Source organism: Schistocerca nitens, chromosome 3 (assembly GCF_023898315.1).
Source record: "Schistocerca nitens isolate TAMUIC-IGC-003100 chromosome 3, iqSchNite1.1, whole genome shotgun sequence".
In the NCBI taxonomy this organism is placed as follows: Eukaryota; Metazoa; Arthropoda; class Insecta; order Orthoptera; family Acrididae; genus Schistocerca; species Schistocerca nitens.
In genome coordinates, this window is record NC_064616.1 from 297,662,527 (window position 1) to 297,683,662 (window position 21,136).

At 39.2% G+C, this 21,136-nt stretch overlaps 1 long non-coding RNA gene across 1 annotated transcript in view; it reads left to right on the plus strand.

Annotated features, from left to right (window-relative positions):
• Nucleotides 1–10,000, plus strand: part of LOC126248275 (uncharacterized) — an 81,963-nt gene extending 71,963 nt beyond the window's left edge. Inside the window, exon 4 of the long non-coding RNA XR_007545452.1 lies at nucleotides 9,215–10,000. This is a non-coding gene — a long non-coding RNA (uncharacterized LOC126248275). The remainder of the gene's footprint in view (nucleotides 1–9,214) is intronic.
• The last annotated feature ends 11,136 nt before the right edge of the window (nucleotides 10,001–21,136 follow it).

Below are 21,136 nucleotides of genomic sequence, written 5' to 3' on the forward strand. Positions count from 1 at the left end.
GTCCCTGTTGCAAGCGACCTCCTTCAGGGTGTTTCTGCATACTGCTGAACGAGAAAACTTTGTTTCTTATGTACCTGCAGACATGGCTGTTATCAAATCCTGATAAGCTGTTTAGGATGAAGGGAAGGGATGTTAGAAGTCTTTATTGGCATTTTTATTATTTGTTTTCATTCGTGGAAACCAGACATTTTGATTGGTGTTTGCATTACCACTTGTGATTGGTGGAAATCAGCGAATGGAAAACCAGGTGGCAGTTTTTATGTGGTGTTGTTTTCCTGCTTGCTAGCGCCGGCTGAGGCTCACCAGTACTCTGTGTACCTGCGGCCACTGTGGTCTCCCGCACGCCTGTATGTGTTGCTTCACTTGAGCTATCGTCCCGTAGTTCTGTTATTGCTGGCAGCCAAGATGTTGGAAGTTGGTAGCCGTCTTCTCTGTTCATGTTGGCCAGTCACTTAGCTATTGCCTCTCTAATCTTCCTTCTAATAGTAAGAGACTGTTTCACCAGTACGCGAGCTTCACCAAAATCAATCAGTTTGCCGCACTCATCCTGGTGTTCTGCCACCACTGACTTGGTGTGCTGTCTGTCGGATATGTCTTTTATGTTAAAATATCCGTGTGCTGATTGGTTGCTCCATCTCACCTATGTACACTAATCCACATTTTGCACCGGATTTTGTAAACTCCAGCAGCATGTAGTTTGTTAACTGTATCTGTTGTGCAAAAAATTCTATTGCTGCTTCGGAAAATTGGTTTGATGTGTGCTCAGCGAAGAATTTTGCCCACCTGTTCAGGGACGCCGTGAACATATGGTAACAGAGCAATGTTTTTGTGCTTCCTTTTGCTCTCCTCTATTGCCTTCATTCTTTGTTGCCATAGTTTTATCTATTACTTTTATTCCATAAACATTGGCACAAAAAAAAAGGACTTTTGTATATATTTGGTAACACCTTTCAGAATATCCCTTTAGATGTTCCTCATCGCTGATCCTGTGAGACTTCGTGGTTAAAGTGTCCAAGGTGCATTTATTCTGCGTAGTATGATGATGGGAGGAGGCATGCAGGTAACTGTCAGTACTCATTGGCTTCCTATATACTCTATGGCCCAGTTTACCATCAGGCTTTATGTAAACTCCCACGTTGAGGAAAGGTAGCACCCTATTCTTTTCCATCTCCATAGTGAATTGGATTCTGCTGTGCTGCTGGTTGAGGTGTTGGTGGAAGTTTCGTAGCTCTTCCTCTCTGTGTGGCCAGACAATGAAAGTATCAACATATCGGAGCCAACATTCTGGGTGTAATGGTGCAAGACTGGAGAGCTGTTTCTTCAAAAGCTTCCATGAAGGTGGCTGCTGCAATAAGTGAGAGAGGGAAGCCCATAGATACACCATTCGACAGTAAGCGAAAACACCCAGAAGGAGGTCGCTTGCAACAGGGACCGAAATGTCGGTAGTTTATATATATTGACAATGCGGCCACAAACCCAGGAAAAGATTTCTGAAATGGTCTGTCCCATATGTCTAACTCAAACCACCATTCCATGTTCAAATTCTAATTCATATCTTTTGGCCATAATCACATCGAAAACCTTTTCACATGAATCACCTGTGTACAAATGACAGCTCCACCAGTTCAGTGCCCTTTCATGCATTGTGGACACAATACTACTGCCATCTGTATGTGTGCATATTGCTATCTCACAAACTTCTGTCACCTCGCTGTACGATGTTCCATTATCACACTGCAGGGTGGTTGTTGAAGCAGCCCCAAAGACTGGTGGTGCTCAGAAACTCAATGTTCGCCAGATGCGTACCCATTAGAAAGGGCCTTGGCATGCGGGAATTTGGGGTGATGATTCATGGGTGCAGCAGCCAAGGATGTCTACATAGTATCTACTAAAGCACAGTGAATAGTTGCTCTGCTTGACGTGAACTTGTCACACATATGTCTCTCTGTGCAGTGGAAAGGGCGTGTGCTTCCAAATGCTATATTGAGGTATTTCTTCCCATTCTTGAAAGACATGCTGTGTTAGTTCATGAAGACTGGAGACTGGTAGGATGGTAAAAGTCATTCCAGACATGCACTGTGGACGATAAATTGGGGAAACAGTCAATCACCAAGGATACCTACATGTGTTGTTGGTGTAAACTGGAATGTAGGGTCTTGCATTATGCTGTTGGAGTATGCTTATTGGAACCTTGGTCATGAAGGGTACGACAACAGATTTACCATTCATGCCACATACTGGGGAACACTTGGCTTCCCTTCATTGATTACTAAGTTTGTAATAAAGTTGTATAATAGTTGCCATAGCCAGTAGCTTCTCACACCATGATTCCTGGAGAGTAATGCATCTCCAGAATTGCTGCTTCCTGTGGCCTTCCATTGGGTCTACAGACACATTTACAGTGATTTGACCACCACAGACAGATGGGAGACACACAGCCGAACACCACAGAATGCCACTCAATGTCCAAGTTGACTTTGGCCCACTCCATGCAAGTTATCTGCTGTCTGTGGACTGTGCAGTAAATGACATACGACAACTCAATATCTCAACCCAGCTGCCAGTAATCTGTTTCCCCACGGTTTGTAATGACACTCTTCCTGTAACCGCTGCCTGTATTTCAGCTGTTGGCATCTATCAGTTCATCAGAGCCAGTCATACAATCCTATCATTTTCTCATGGTGTGGTCCGTCTGGAAGGAACTGTGCCTACTCTTGCCACACACATCCTGAGACAATCTCAGCATGACTCATTATGAAATCATCACACTACAACTAATTGTCTGTGTGATGTATCATGATGGAGCTCCCATGTCACTCATGTCAATGATTCTACTTTCCCAAAGACTGAAAGATGGCAACCTGCTGAATTTGCACATCCTTTGGGTGAGACATATTGAGATTTCCACATGAGAAAGCTTCATAAATGTTACACGCACCCAATAGCCATCAGATATTAACACCATTATTCATATGTAGGAATGAATTTTTTTCTGCATTGAAAGAATGCTTGTAAAGGATGAAATGATAATCAATGTATCCCGCAGACAAGTAAATATTAGAGGATCAGTTTGGTAATGTTCAGTCAATGTTCATGAGGTAACACTTTCCATTTTGGTTAGTATGTTGTAGTGATTATTATAACATAAGAAAAAGTTTAGCAAAATAGCTGGGAGATATTTTGTGTTTAATAGAGCAATTAAACATTCTACTTATGTGGTGAATTTGGAACCTTTTCTTGAAGTCTGACAATTGTAAAAGAACTAGGTCAAAATTAAAAATCCAGGTTGGGATAATGACAGTGTTATGAAAAGGAAAGATTCCTACTCACCATATAGTGGAAATGTTGAGTTGTTGCTTTACAGATGGGCACAACAAAAAGATTTCTAAACATGTAAGCTATTGATCAATAAGCCTTCTTCTGAATTAGAAAACACACACACACACACACACACACACACACACACACACACACACACACACACAAAAGCTCTATTTGTTATGCCTGTTGCCCGTCTGCGACTCAGCATTTCCTTTCCATAATACTGCAATTGTAAAAGAACTGATAGACAACTTAAAAAAAATAAAAAAGACTAATGTAGCTTTTGGTACTTCATGGTTAGTTCGTGAGGTAGGAAAAAGTGTTGGGTTGCTGAAGGTTGATAAGGAGGAGGCCACTTGGAACCTGTTCTGAGCACGAGATGAATTCTTCTTCATCCTCCCTCATTTAGGAACTAACAACTTCAAAAGCTAGGTGTAGTTTTTGCTACTTCTAAATATGTATATTGCCAGAACTTGGAATTCTGACTCTTGACGATAAATTCTGTCTTCGGGTAATTTTAGTTCCATCAAGTGTACTTCCCATTGGATACAGTTAAATATAAGAGAGTTGTGGTTAATTCTAAAAACTTAGTCAGTTACATATTTGTATAATGTTTTAAATTGATGTACACTGGTTTAATGTTACCACATGCAGAATATTTTGAAAATGGAAATTAGTGCTGTCGTTCTTGGAAACAGAATACATCTTAATGGCAGTTCATGCACCTACCTGTAAAATCTGTGAAACATGAGGGCTACAGTTACTTTTATTATAATGTCTTGGTAAAGGATGCATCATAAAATCTTTGAGCCTTCTGTCTTAGGTGAAGTCAGTCAATGTAATGAAACTTCCTGTTTAGTCTCATACATGAATCTGTTGCTGAAATTGATGACTTCAGAATTAAAGTTTTAAATTCAACAATTAAATGTACATTCCTACATCAGAAGATTGTTAAATCTACATCGGTATTTCACAAGCCACTGTATGGTGCGTGGCTGAGAGAACCCTGTATCACTACCAGTCATTTCCTTTTTCATTCCACTTGCAGGTAAAGCAAGGGAAAAATGACTACTTACATGCCTCTGCATGAACCCTAATCTCTGTAATCTTACCTTCCATGTGTGAAATGTATATTAGTAGCAGTGGAATCATCCTGCAATTAGTCTCAAATGCTGGTTTTCTAAATTTTCTCAATAGAGCTCATCAACAAGAACATCAGCTTCTCTCCAGTGATTCCCATTTGAGCTCCTGAAGTATCTCCGTAATACTTAAGTGTTATTTGAACCTACTGGTAATGAATCTTGCTGCCTGCCCTCCCTCTTAATTGCTTGGATGTCTTCTTTTAATCTGACGAGGTGTGGATCCAAAACACTCTAAGGTAGGAGACGAGATACTGGCAGAAGTGAAGCTGTGAGGACCGGGCGTGAGTCGTGCTTCGGTAGCTCAGATGGTAGAACACTTGCCCGCGAAAGGCAAAGGTCCCGAGTTAGTCTCGGTCGGGCACACAGTTTTAATCTGCCAGGAAGTTTCACTCTAATACTACTCAACAAGTTGCATTAGTATCCTGTATCCAATCTCTCTTACATATAAACTACACTTACGTAAAATTCTACCAATAAACCGAAGTAGACCATTTGTCTTCCCTACTACAATCCTTACATGCTGGTTCCATTTCATATCAATTTTCAGTGTTACACACAGATTTTTAAATGATAATGTTTCAAGCAGGGCACTACTAGTGCTGTCTCTTAACATTACTGGTTTGTTTTTCCTACTCATCTGCATTAACTTACATTTTTCTACATTTAGAGCAAGCTGCCATTCATCACACCAACTACAGATTTTGCCCAAGTTATCTTAAATCCTCCTACAGTCACTCACTGAAGACACCTTCCCATGTGCCACAGCATTGTCAGCAAACAGCTGCAGTCTGCTGTTTACTCTGTCCACCAGATCACCTATGTATATAGGAAATAAGAGCGTTCCTGTCACAGTTCCCTGGGGCACTTGCATCTGATGAACACTTGCCTTTGAGGACAATGTTCTGGGTTCTTTTACTTAAGAAGTCTTTGAGCCACTTGCATTTCTGGGAACCCATTCTGTAAGCTTGTACCTTTGTTAACAGTTGGGAGTGTGACACCATGTCAAATGCTTTACAAAAATCTAGGAATATGGACTCTACCTGTTGCCCTTCATCCATAGTTTGCAGGAGATCATGAGAGAAGGGCAAGCTGAGTTTTGCATGTGCGATGCTTTATAAGATTTGAGATTGCTTTGTAGATTGTCGTTTAAGCCTGAAGGAAAGAAAGTATCTCTAAAAAAAAAAAAAAAATTAAGCACTGGCTCAAGGAAAACTTAGTGTGGAACACAGCTCACTTTTCTCACACACAGTATCCTTCAGAAAACTATTCCAGGTGGACAGGTGTATACCATCTTCTTCATTTCTCAATAAGCATTTTACGTTACTGGACTGTCAATTGTTAATTGAAATACTCATAGTTAATATGTTCTCGGATATGTTATCAGTTCATACAGTTTTTGGCCAATGAAATCTAGGAAACTAGTACAGTGTACTGAACAGCAGACATTCAGCTGAAGCAAAAGTCAAATCAGTTGTGGCCCAAGATAATGTAATAGAACTGCTAATCATCTAAATACACACAAAATATCATATTGTTTGATAGGAGTGTTATTTACAGGAAAGTTTCATCATTGGATGATTTAAGGAAATGAAGAATCGCATGTTTCTTTTACTTGGTATGCTGATGTGCAGCTCTCTTTAAAAGCATTATTGTCCCTGTAAAATGTTGTTGGTTAAACTTACATGGTGGAAGTGTCAGCTGTTGGGTAAATTCAAAGAATCAATGTTTAAGGAACGCTATGCAACAATTTTGCCACTTTGGTCATGTATGTTTCATAGGAATTGTGAAAGTAAGCTAAGAAATATTGATGTTTATATAGAAGCACAACAACAGTAAATTTTTCCTCAGTACTGTCACAAATTGGACACAAAGAGTGATGAAAGCTGAGAAAAGGTGCTGTCCATCATGTATTCTACAGTATCTTTGCAAAATAAATTATATAACAAAAATTTTAAATTCCTTTGATTATTGAGGGGTTGGTGTTTCGGAATTCTGGGTGGCACACGTAAGGATCATATCACACAATGTGATACGTAAGTTAATAATAGAATAACTTGTTAGGTTTTTGGGGTTCCATATCTCATTCAGTAAAAACAGAATCCTTGTAGGAACACTTCCTCTGTCAAGACCCCATTTTCTGATGAACAGTTTGAGATATCATGTTGAAATTTATATCAGCTGCTAAGTCTACGGTCCCTTAGCACTGTAAGTAACTGAAGCTTTTAAGTCAATGCAGGCATAAGATATGGCTATATATGTCACATATTGTGATAGTTGCAAACTCTACTCTGTTATTTATAGACATATTGAGCATTGTGGTGTAGCAGTAAAGTGTCTGCCTAGAAAACAAGAGGTCGTGGGATCGAATCTCGGTTGAACTATGGATTTTTCTGTCTCCATTCTAACATTGCCTTCACCTCTCAACCAAAACAACCTGTGGTTCGGATTCCACATTAAACTAAAGGTCCTCTTTCACCATTGGAATAACTGGGATAGACTAGGGACGTAAATGTTGCCAAAGTGGTCCACAATAGAACTACTTGCATCAGGCCATTGGTCACACACAGCTGTCGTCGTCGTCCATATACATAATTAAGTTCACACGGAATCATTATTGTGTGAGTCCTATTCACACTTATCCATTTTTTCCCCTCTAAGGGTACCAGTCAAATTATCTCTGTATATGTATGGTTTTGGCTTGGAGAAAGGATTGGCTTTTATGTAGTAATTATGTGTGTGACATGTCCTCTTCTAATACTATAGTTTCAGCACATCAAGAAAAAGTACTCATGTAGTTATGGAATTTTATGAGAGCATGAGGTAAACTAGATGTAGCTCTTTTTTTCATAATTATTAGTTTCTATTGGATAATAAGTAGTATTCTGAAGTTCCAAATTTTTGGATTTTTTTGAAGGGTTTCCCAGCAACTGATAAAAAAAAGGGGCCCCCCAAGGTCGCTATGGCGGCGTCACTGTCCGCTGAGATAATTTGTCCTTTAAGGACAATTATCTGAGCAAGCACCCACGGCAGCAAAAGGTTGGCGCATGTAAAAGTTGTCTTTTTGGAGTGACAGACATGTGAGTATTGATAACTGAAATTGCTTAGCAACCAATCCAGTATATAAGGGTCATGAAATTGTTGTCTTCACAGTATGTCCTCTGAATCCACTGCGAGAATGTCTATTGTCTCTGACAAGCTGCCAGAAACAGTAAGTACGTTTCTGTATAATGGACACTTTGTACAAACTTGCACGAATTGCCGTTTGTGGAAGACTTCAAAATGCCTTGGATGTTTATCAATTGGAGTTACCACAAACTATACGAGAAGATATTTTATTGGAATTCCGTTATTCCAAATTCAATTTCATGTTAAATTCATATAGACTGCCAGAATGTTATATATTTGATAGAAGTGAAAATGTTCCCATGATTAATGAAATAGTAAATGATGCAGTAGAAGCTTTGAATTTAGTAGACGAATTGCTTCTATCGCATCAGTCTACCCTGGAGAAATTATCCTATGGAAACATGACGACGACCACATCCACCTCGTCCACAATTGCACGTATTCCTCTAGACGATGTAGATGCAGATTTAGGGTTGACCCATTTATTGCCACCAGAATTAAGAAATGTCCCCGACGAAGACGAGCAATCACAGCCATGTCCGACCTCGACTGGTTCAATATACTCATATATTTCTTCCTGCAAAAAAGGCCAAGTCGGGGACAAGTTGGATTAGAGGAACCCATAAGAGAGTGCCTGGTGAGTTTGAAATTGTACAATGGGTCAGTTTCATCGAGGGATCCCTCTCAGTATTGGAAAGGGAAAACCCTCGAATTAATGATCAGTTGCAACAAGAACTCACCAGAGATGGTTCACGTAAATGGCCTCATACAAAACGCAAGCCTATCTCTGACTACCAAAGGTGCAACCCTGAAACGACGGCAAAAAAGGTACTTTCCATATTAATGTCATACAATTGCATACCGCCAGAAAATTTAGTCAATGTAATACCATCTGCTCATCCATATTTTATTAATTTGATTGACCCTAAATTCAAACGATTTTTCGATATGGGTTTAGAACTGTAAAAAAAAACCATAAATGAATTGGATTTACATGGTATAGAAAATTTATTGTGTTCTGGTTCTGAAGATAATATTTTTTATTCTCATTCAACAAATGTTTGGGAGTGTTATTATACTCTTCAAGATTCTCTTTCTTGGCTAAATAAAATTTTATTATTTCAATGTGAAGATGATACTGACGAGGTTACGAAATTTTTAACAAATCTTGTATCTTGGATTAATAAGAAAGGATTGTATCAATGGCAAGAAAGTGAAGGTAAAAATATATATGTACCAAATAAAAAGTTAAACACATTATGTATTGTTGGTCCACCAAATAGTGGCAAAAATTGGTTTTTTGATTGTATAATTTCACTTGGTTTAAATGTGTACTGTTTTTAATTCTTGCTGACAACTTTGGACCCAGTTATCTTTCTTAACATTACGTCATCATACAGGAACAGTGTTGTTGGATTATTTCATTTCTCCAAATCATGTGTAAAACAGAAATATCTCTAACAAAATTATTACTTTTAATTTAGCCTTCACCAAAAGTGTTACCAATTTACTGTGAAATGGATGGAATTCAAAGCAATTTCTTAAAGAATAAATTTTTTCTACTCTGTTCTTTTGTATACTATGGGCAGTTGTACAATTGTATAGAAAGATTTGTCTTTTTACAGTGAAGCATCTGGAGTGAACTTCAGTGAACATTGACATGACAAAAATCTTGTTAATGGCAAGGAATGAATATTCAGTAACCTACTTCAGCTACAAAACTGCCACTTTGCTTCATGCTTCACTTCAGGTCATCTGAGGTTACTGTAGCAATTGAAAGTGCTGTTGAGAGGCAGTATGGTATTGTGAATATTTTGCTGTAATGTACTAAAGATGTAATGTTCCTTCAAGAAATTGAAATAATATTTTGTAACAAATGTAAAAAAATTAGGTTAAAATACATAGTGATTCTAATTACAGAAGTTATTCAACAGTTTTTATTTGAATAGTAGTTTCTGTGTTACACTGCAGCAAAGCAATAATATTTTAAGTTTTTGTATCTGGCAAGTATTTACACTTGGATATAAAAATATGAAGAGAGTCATGTACAGTAGTATGTGACATTTGGTTTGCTGTTTATTATGTAATAAGAATGGAAGGCAGAAGAGGTTTGGCTACATTTAGTTCTGTATAGTGTGTAGATTCATTATGTTATTTAAATCGTAATGTTCCAGTCAAAAACTGACTCATTTGCAGACAGAAAGTTCATGCATAAAATTAAATCTTTCATAGTGAGTTGAACCCTACCACTAAAAATACATTACAATTGAAGATGTAAGTTTTTATGTTGTAAATTGTACATCATTCACTCTTCACAAGACCTTACGTGTATGTAGTGAGCGAGCTGGCCCAGTGGTAAGACACAGGGCTTTAGAGAGGCTGGCAGTAAAAATCACTTTCATTAAGATAAATACCGAATTGGTTCTTTTGAAAATTATACAGTAGATTTCCTTCCGCAGCCCAAGCTTGTGTTCCATCCCTAGTGACCACAATCTCGACGAGATATTAAAAGCTGGTCTTCCTTCCTTCTTATTTGCAGGTCAAATCGACTTGTGTGAGCATAGTGCAGAACCAAACATGTGGACTTCTGGAAGTTAAAAACTTTTGTTTCTTGCTTCAACCAAGTATGTTATGCATTGTGTGGGTTTCACTTTATTGAATCTGTCAAATGAGGAGAACTTTAAGAATTCTGCTGATAAGATTCCTAGGAGAGTAGTAATGTAAAGTAGAAGTATTTTGAATGCTGGTGTTTCCTCTGCAATTAAAAGAGGTTGACCTCAGTCAGTTCATGAAAGCAAATAAAACAAAAATGATTACTAAATGTGTGTGTGTGTGTGTGTGTGTGTGTGTGTGTGTGTGTGTGTGTCCTTTCCATAACATTGTCATTATTCCATCCTGGACTGCCCATTGTTAGATTTCGCTAAAAGGAATGTTAAATTTTTGAAAGTGGTAAGAATATGCTGGTGAGTAGAACACCACGAGCACTGAATGTAAGGAAATAACTGATTTTATAAAATACTTTATATGGTCATTGCAGAATCGTTATCGGTCCTCGCATGCAAAGGAAATAACCTATATTTGCATCACATTCTGTTGGATATGACCATATGTCGATTGTCCACAATATCATTTAAAAATCTGATGTTCAAAGACAAGATTAATATGTGAACAGGTTAATTTGTACTTATTCTTGAAGATAGACAGGAACTGATTTATAAATATTTCATGCTGCAAAATTATTGTGCAATGAATAGTTCCTTAAAGTTCACTGTGGTGTTTTAAATAACTTTAATTTGAAGAACCTTATGCATTCTTCAATAGTCAGTGCTTCAAACATAATACTGTGACCCAACATCCTCAGTTATTTGTTGGATATATTTCCCTATTAGACACACAACTGCATACTTATAATAATAATAATAATAATAATAATAGACCAAAGGAGATGGCTCTATCCTAATCACATTGATCCATTCTGTAAGCTGCCTGAAATGATTTATGGAAACCTTAAAATAAAAATCTTGGTAATTGGAGACTTCAATGAATTTTCAGAGAAATGAGCTCACGCTTTGGCTCTGTGTGAACGGAGTAAATTGGCCTGGTAATTAAGGCACTGGAATTACATTCAAGAGAAACAAGGTATAAGTTGTCACCTGCCCATTTAGGTTCTCACTTTCCCTAAATCACTAAAGGCTAATGTCACAATGGGTCATTTGGAGAATCCAAAATCTCGCTCCTACCTTAACTGATGTGATCTTGTGTTCGTTTCCTAGTGATGAGCTGTGTTTCTTCCTTAGCACTTGAAATTGCATTTGGAATGGGTGCTATAAGATTGTGGGCATACAGGGAAGGCAGGGAGTAGATAAAAAATGAAGATTAAAAATAAAAAATAAAAAAACTCACTCCCCTGTGCAATTGCTAATAGAAATGAAATATGTACATTATGAATTTGAGTGAAACTGTAGATTTAAATGAAAACAAGCTCAAGTGTAGTTGTAATATATGAAGTAAAAAAAAAAAAAATTGTGGTCAAAAATTGGCACAATAATAATATTGCCACCCAGTTTTCTCTGACCTTAGAACTGCTGTAGAAGGGTGTATAAGACAAAGAACCAAGTGTTAGCAGCTCTACAGTGATCTATACTTGTCAACATCTGCACATAAACATTATCCCTCTGCACAACCAGCCCAAGAATTTGTCTGCAGTGACAGTAGTTCATTTCAATAGCCCTTGGTATAAAAATTCTAAATTTATTTTTCTTTTGTGAAGGAGAAGAACTTGCACTATAAAGGTTTGGCTTAGGATTCTACTTTTGATTTTCCATAAATAAATAAATAAATAAATAAATGAATAAACCTATCTTTGTTCCCCTAAAGAAAAACACCGCGTAATGCTAAGCTCTTTTTCCAGATTCTCACTTTGCGTAGTCAGGTTGTATTGTATTGATGTACCTGTGCATGAGTAGAGTCTGAAACCAAGAAAATGAATATGCAAGCCATCACCAGTCTAGGAGGTACTAGGATTATTTTATTGTTAGTTCAATTTTTTTTTCTTCACACTCAAATTTACAGCCAGTATTCTGGCACCACCTCTCATAGCCCATGTGCAAGATCCAACCATCTAAAACTAAAAATGATTTATTCTAGTTAGAGATGCTGACATACAAAGCTTTCCCATGCAGCATCACAGCAGTCATTGAAATAAGTGGGGGCATAACCACATGCTTGCCACTGGGATGTGCCTAGAGCATTAGTTAAGATGCATTGACCTGCTCTGGTCTCAGCTCCCAGCATAGCAAGATATTCTTATTCCACCCCCAACCCCTCCTCTCTCTCTCTCTCTCTCTCTCTCTCTCTCTCTCTCTCTCTCTCCCTCTCCCCCCCCCCTCCCCCCTCATTTCCGGACACTGTTCTATTAGTGATCAGCCACCATGACCCTTCTGATTGGCTGGTTGCTTGTTCACCAAACGCTAGACACATCCAGCTGAATTGGAGGGCATAGGGAACTTTCTAACATGTTGACTGCCGCATGCTGCGTGATACATGTTTCGCCACCAGGTCAGGCATCTGTCGCTGCTGGCAGTCACATATCAGTCAATGTGTTAAACTGTCTGTTTTTCCTGTTGCTTTCCCTTGGATACCCAGGTATTCTAAAAACTCCACTGACACCGGTACATAAATGAACATCAAGAGTGTTTCCATCATGTAAAAGTAGATGACAACAAAGTTAAGAGTTAGCATAGTTTCAGTAGAAGCATAAACAAATATCATAGGAACAAAACAGTATATATGGAAAAAGCGAAAAAGGAAGGTCCGAGTTTAATGTTCCAGCAATGTACACAACAAACTCTTCCAAATTTGTTATTTCAAGGACAGTTCCCAGCCAGAAGCCCTGCAGAGTTCATTTCACTGACCCCAAGCCATCACCATTTGCGACTTCAGTGGTGTCAAGTGAAAACTCATTGGAAAACAAGGTGGAGGTATGCTGCATTTTCTGATTAAAGCTGGTTCTGCCTCAGTGGTAGTGATGTCGGTGTTGGTTAGGAGGAGGCCAGTTGAGTACCCGCACGCAGCCTTTCTGTGTGCAAGACACACTGGACCAACCCCTGGAGTTATGGTCTGCAGTAAGATTTCGTATAACAGGAGCAATTTCGTGGTTATCCCACTCACCTTGACTGCAAATTTTTATGTCAATCTGGTGTTTTGACCTGTTGTGCTGCCATTCATGACCAGAATTCCAGGGGGTGTTTTCCAACATAACACTCACCCACATACCGCTGTTGTAACACAGCATGTTCTACAGCGTGTTGACATATTGCCTTGGCCTGCTCGATCACCAGATCTGTCTCCGATCGAGCACGTATGGGGCATCATCAGACAACTACACCATCATCCACAAACAGCATTAAACACTTAATACCTGAATAAATTTCTAGATGAATGGCAAAATTCAGAAATCTTGGATGGCACTTTAGAGATACTGAACACTCGGGTGAATACAGCACTTGTCAGAAGTGTTGGTAGCTTCATGCAGGACCAGCGCGTAATGGCACTGGCGCTCATAAACAGTTAACCTTCCAATTATTAACATAGGATTGGTATGATGTGAATTTGCAACACTCCGCATTAAGGGTATAACCATACTGGTATAGACCAACCAAGTGCAACAGCCATGGAACTCTGTCCCACAAACTCATATCTGGCACCTGTTCAACACACATTCATGTACATTTGCATGCTTGCATTCAACATTCTAGCAGTTACACCAGTTATTAATGTACCGGCATCTCACATCTGCAATGGCTTATCTCGGGCTTACATTAACCTGTGATCTTGCAATGTTAATGGCTTAAACGTGTTACCTTGACAAATGTATTTCTGAAATTTCAGTACATTGCATTAAATATTTTTTGGTGTTGTAATTTTTTTTTTCCAGCAGTGTATTTACAGCAAACATTTCTAACTTATAATGGAAAGATGCTTACTTAAATAAAATTAATATTGACAGAATCGGAGGAAACAGCTAACACAAAGCCATTAATGCAACATTGAACACTAAGTGATGTAATATTATTTCATACAGCATGATAGATAGAACAAAGAATTCAAAGTAGAAAAAATGATGCAGATGATTAAAATAAAACTGTTAAACACATTGATGCTCAGTCCTGAAAAGGTCATTCATTAAGTAGGTTAAGATTTGTTGAAAGACTGACCTTTATACTGGAGAAAAATGAGTCATAGGAATTTGAGCAACAGTGTAAAATAAAGAAATAGCCATTTTCAGAGTGATGTGATTGTATACCAGTTCCCACAAAATATACGCACATCAAAAAAGTTTTGCATCACCTCGGTTCCGAGAGTTTCTCGCGTCCGTCGGTCGTCGTAATTTAATATGTTATTTATTGGTAATGTTGATTGTTGCCGACTTACGTGGTGGGCTTTAATGAAACTGGTATTACATTTAATTTTGATTTACAATTAAATGCTTTTTTAACAATATTAATCTACAGTATAAATTATTTTTTGCGTTAATGAACGTTAGACTCACAGAATCTTAAAACATGAGCATATAAGTTGAACACTGGAATAAGCTTTTCATATTAATTTCCTCGGCTAGTCAGCTCACTTTAAAGCAAAAAAATCTTTAGTTATTAATTACAATTGCGGCCCACACACGTGCGAGAGTATTTTTTCTTACCTCCGTTAACCATTGCATTGTAGTCGGAGTCCTGGCTCTGGCTCTCGGCTGTTGTACTGAAAATAAGAATCTTAAAACTACGTATTTTCTGCAACGTCGGGCAGCTGTGGAGAAAAATGTATATTATGTTAATAGCGGGCGAATTTTTCGCTTCCGCTAATTTTTTATAAGTCAATATCGCCACGTAATGGCTTCTGTCTCGGCCGCTGCGATTGTTGAACTGTAAATTACTCGAATGCAGGTTAATTAAAGGAAGGCGGACATGAAATCGGCATCACCTCTTACAAATTAAAAGTGAACAATGATATTAAATCAATATATTATTTGCTTAATTAGTACAAATATGCTTACATTTGCCAGCACTCGCAAGATGTCCGTCTACACGCAACCAAGACAAGAAGTGAAGACGACTAAAAAATTAACAAAAGAGCGCATCTAGTCGTCTCTTTAGACCATTTTGTTATATTTCTTTGCCCTCGAAACTTACACAGAGAAATTATAATACGGATACATGAGAAAAATGTATATTATTCAATTTTTAAATGTCTCATCTTTATAAATACTGTTTTTAAGTCTTTTCGTATTATTTCACTGGGGACGCTATATTGCCCCCCGAAATGTTTGTCATGAAAAATGTTCGTGTTTTTTGACGTAAATATTTCCTATTTCATGTCCACAGTGTCCACACGCAGATTTTTCTTTCACAGTCTACATATGTCACATCGTATGTTTAGTCATTGTACTTAATAATGTTTGTTGCACACAAAGTAATACAGATGAAGTTATTTACATAACAATATAATATACACTTGGTTACGAATATAGTCATATACAAAAGAAAAGGACATAGAATACAATTGGTTTGACAGTTATGTTGTGACATGTTACATTGGTACATTAATTTTGGCTGCTTTTTTTTTGTGGTTGCAGCTTATGCAGTGTTCGAAGCTATACAATTACGAGTTAGTCTGTAATTTTAGCAGTCCCAGGGGTGTCAACTGTTCGCTCCCCATTTGGCGCGGCCGTAGGGAAACCCTGGGGAAAACCTCGGCGGAGCGACAGACTAACCGCTTTGGTTACTTTCACTTAATTGTTTCTGGGATGTCATTGGAGTACAGGATGTGCATACGTTACGAACAATTTTTCGTTGCACTATGCAAAAAAAAAATATTATGACAATATATCGTCGTTATTGAATGCGGTGTCGTTGATGATCTACGCCGCGACCTTTAGCTTGCGACGGCGCCGGTTGGTGTGTTCAGTGCTCCGCGTTCGCGGCGGCTGCGGAGAGGTCAATGCCCGCTCGACGCCAGCGTGTCTCTCGCCGTCGTGGAACGCCAGAATCAGCTGATCGGCTGCACTGTCTCGTCCGGGCGTGGCGGAGTGGGATGATAACCGCCCCCGCGCTTGTTGGCAGGAGTCAGCTCTGCTACGCATCTCCGACGTAGTACATGAAACATACACGCAACCAACGTAATATTTCCCTCCCGCTGCAGATGGTTACGCTAGTGGGAAAGAAGCATTTATTAGTGCGGCAGTTGTTAAGTTTTCGCCAGTTTCCGAATGTCAAGCTAGCATTGTCTTGCAGAATTCATGGCATGGATCTTCTCCCGTGAATGCAGTTGTGATGCGACACTGTCTCCATTACACGTCTGTTTTTGTCTTGATAAAATTATTTATGTTTTCGCCGCACTCGCAGGCACTGGTGAGTGTCCCAATACGAGCTTAGCACAAACATTCGCCGTTTCTGCGGCCGCTGTTTTGCAACAGTCCACGCATAGCATTCAAATCTCGCATTATTGTACTCACTGAAATTACAGTCTGTCCCAAAAATATTGACTGTGGGTTCACTTCAAGTTAACAGTTCACGTTTATAAGCAAATTCACAGTTTTTCGTGCGTAATATTGGCGTTTGGCGTATTCACCGCTGTTGAACGTTCAATACTAGCACTTCACTGTCCGTATCACAGTTTCGCGTTCACAGTTTTTCACACTGCTTAAGTAACTGTTTCGATTAGTTCACAAACACTAATGTATTTCATTCAGTCTGAACTGGATTTTGGCTCGTGCTGGATTTTACCAGTCTCTCGCACTAATTACCTCGTTCCATTTTCCAAAAAAATGGTTCAAATGGCTCTGAGCATTATGGGACTCAACATATTAGGTCATAAGTCCCCTAGAACTTAGAACTACTTAAACCTAACTAACCTAAGGACATCACACACACCCATGCCCGAGGCAGGATTCGAACCTGCGACCTTAGCAGTCCCGCGGTTCCGGACTGCAGCGCCAGAACCGCTAGACCACCGCGGCCGGCTCCATTTTCCACTTAGAGTCGTACTTGACTTCAGACTTTTGACTATACAATTGTATTTCCGTCTCATTTGAGGTAAGTCCCCATGTCAGGCCTGCCTATTCATTGCGTACTTGCCCTCCAGAGCCAGGCTCGACTTTACAAAAGTTTGCCTCTCGCATTATTTTACACATTTTTAATCTAGGCCTAGCGTGCAAGTTCCTAGATTGGTGTCAGATTTGAGACTTTTGTTTACACGATAAATTCATGCAAATCTCTGCCTTAGCAGATGGCAGTATATTTTAACAGTGCTTAGCGGTAGTCGCGTTTACTGATTTGCATTGTACCTTGTCCACAACACATGAGGTACCTTAGGTGATGTACACCTTGCACTCATGTTGTATAGTAAATTATGATTGAGCATATTTCAGGATCGGTATAGACATAAATACAAAGTTTCACTACTACTATTACTACTACTACAGTTCAAAAATATTCGTGACACACTAATGAAAAATTCTTTCATCATTACATGCTGTTGAATTTTTTTAAATATCTGTAAAGCATTTTTTTAAAATGAAATTTGTAAAATATTCTTAAACCTACGTTCATTTTTTATGCAATTACTTTAAAATTACTGTTATTCCTTAACATCTACAGAATTGAATCACACTAATCCTGTGTGCCTCATACTCTTTACCTGTTACACTAAAATCTGAACATTTACCCACAGAAAAAAATACGCTATAAACTTAATCTACTATTTACACATGTAAAAGTTGCTCTACTGCGCAAACTTCTTTAAGTCTTTGTATGGATAGAGTACCCAATCAAGCATTTTACTTATTTCTTTCGTAACTGCCTCCTTCTTTGATCACGGGATGGTGTAGTTTGCGTGACAGAAAGTGGCTCTGAGCACTATGGGACTTAACATCTATGGTCATCAGTCCCCTAGAACTTAGAACTACTGAAACCTAACGAACCTAAGGACAGCACACAACACCCAGCCATCACGAGGCAGAGAAAATCCCTGACCCCGCCGGGAATCGAACCCGGGCGTGGGAAGCGAGAACGCTACCGCACGACCACGATATGCGGGCGTGACAGAAAGTATCGTGAGGTACCACTTCGATAGGTGTAGCCCTCGATAACACCGGGTTTTTCCGAAAACACATTCTCATAATCTGTAAGTAGCTGAGTCAATTCGTTTTGTTGTGCTTCAGTCAAATGTTCTGACTCCCTGACTTTCATGGCTGTCAGTTTCCTTTTTTCCTCTCTGTCTTCAGTAATAAACTCTTTATAATATACTTGTCTTGTACTTAAGTCAGAATATAAATTCATTACCCGTATTCCTTCGAATCTAGACTGAAAGCTCCGCAATATTTACCGTGCACTTCCCATGTCCTCAACAATGGCAAAATTACACGTCTACCCTCATTCATAAGATTTACTTCCCCGCACAAGAGGTCGATTTTTGTGTCCCTCTGGCGTAAAAATTCCATCCCCAGGATGCAAGCAACACCTAATCCCTGAACTACTAGGAACGAGCTTTTCATTGCTTCATTTCTTACCGTAAACTCGACTTGCACCTGGTGCTTTATGATATGAGATTGTGCACCTATTACACCTGTTACACGACAATTTTTCACTGACAATACTGGTATTCTATTATTTTGTCTCAAGTACTTGTAAAAATTTGCACTCATGACACTGGTTGACGCACCGGTATCGACTATTGTCTGTATTGGTGCTCCGTACATATCTGCTTGCAATATAGCCTGCACAACACTTTTGTCGGCTCGGTTACATTTCTGCGATATGTCTGCAAGTTCCTTTTCTATTTTTATTCCCTCATTTTATCTCAACATAGAAAGTTTATGGCTGTCATCCGTGAATGTGCCCTCACTACACCATCCTGCAGCCAACAACGGAGAGCGTATAGTGGCTGTTTTTAGTTTAACGTATGAGCATTAGTAGGTTGACAGTTGTCTGTCACTTCTACTAATCTCACATTGTGGTTCTGGTTGTTGTTGTTGCTGTTGTTGGGTTGGCCGCCCTGCCTCCCCAATGGTGTATTTTGATACTGTGTATGGCTCTGGTTTTGCGGTGGTCGGTTGTAACTTCCTGACATGTTCTGTGATGGACCTGGGTTGGCGTTCCATTGTGGCGCTGTGTTGTGTTGCCACTGTGGTGTCGGTTCATTACAACCACGCTACTGGTTTCGACTGTTCCGCCATTGCGGATTGCCGTTACCATTATATCCATTAGTCATGCGTCCATCATGATGTCTCTTCCGATTTTGACGATTATAATCGTTGCCGTTATAAACCATTGCCATTGTTTGTGCCTCAATTCTGTTGATGGTGCTCTTGCCTCTTCCCGTTACCATTTGGTACTAAGTTACTACCCTTACTGTTGCTGCCATTGTAATCGGCTCTTTGTTGTTTACAGCTTGCATGGTTCCACTTGTTTTCGGTTTTCATGTCTTCGATCCATAAGTCAACAGAATCCACTATTTCCATGAATTGTTCTATATCATTTTCCGGCAAATTGATGAAATATCTTTTAATTTCACTGGGCAACTTCATTTTTATTAATCTGATTATGTCACGATCGGACATGGGCTCGTCCCAGTACCTGGATTGGTTTATATGCTTTTCAAAATATTTCCGTAACGTTCCCACCTTAGGATTGTACATTTCTTGACTGTACAACTCCTTGCGTAGTCTTTCTTGGACGCTATCGGACCAGAATTTTTGCAAGAATGCACCTTCAAACTGTTGCATCGTTAGACATTTTTCGGACACGTCGGTGGCCCACAGTGCCGCGTCACCTTGAATAAAGGAGACCACGAACTGTATTCTTTGTCTTTCCGTCGATGTCCTGGGAAACACATTCCTGAATCTCTTAATGAATACCGTAGGGTGGACATTTAGTTTTTAGCTATTGAAGGGTTGGAATGTCCTGTGTTTTATCACATTGTCCTCCTTTTTGCACATCTGATTGCTACCTTCTGTGACATTCATTACTTCGTGATGTGCGCTGCACGGTATCGCATATTGTTCGTGCCCATAATTCACATTAGGTTGCGGTTGCGCACTCGCACCCTGCATACCGTCAGCGTTATTATAGTAATCAGTACGCGGAGTCGGATTCATTATCTGTCCGCCACTGTTTACATTGCTTTCCAACGCAGGCAGTCTCTGCGCGACCTCCTGTTGCCAATTCGGCAACTCCGCTGTCACGGGATTTGATCTGTGTTAATTCGGCATGTAGTGCGGCAGCGCTAACGTATATATTTACACTCGCGGTCGCAGTCGCTTATTCTACAGCTGTTTTTACATCGCTTTCAATCTTTGCAGATGTCTCGCGATCCTTTACTTCTAGCCATTCTTCTTCTTCTTCTTCTTCTTCTTCTTCTTCGCGGATGGATCACTTAGGACCACGCGTAATCAACATTTGTTGGCCTTCCTTTTCGCCCAGTATTCCTTCATAAACAACGAATGGGCTAGCTTTCGTTGCGTAGACCACGTATGTCGGTTAGCTTTTCTCTCTTCTTCCTCAAAACCCCGTGTGTTTGTGATTTTTCTGATTTCATTTCTATCATGTAGATTTGGAGACCCTAATTCTCTCAGGTCTTTTTCCGTCTGTTTGTACCAGTTCGGTCTTGTAGTTTTGTTCTTTAAAAATGTATGGATTTTGTGCGTTAACCTGTTTGAGTCCATTCTTTCTAAGTGCTCCATGAATTGGATTCTTCTCATGCGCATTGTGTCTTATTTTGGAGATATTTTTATATATTTCTGCATTGGGTTTTGGATAATGCACACCATCTTTAGTTCTTGATCCTAGGATTTTCCTCATTATCTTACGTTCTTTCACTTCTAATTCCACTTTTAGTGTTCTGTGTTGAAGGTTTAGTGTCTCAGATGCGAAGAGAGCTTCGGGTCTAATTACTGTTGTATAGTGTCGTATTTTGCAGTTCCATGAGAGACTCTTTTTGTTGTAAATGTTTTTTGTTAACTGAAACGCCGTCTCCATTTTCTGGACTCTTGA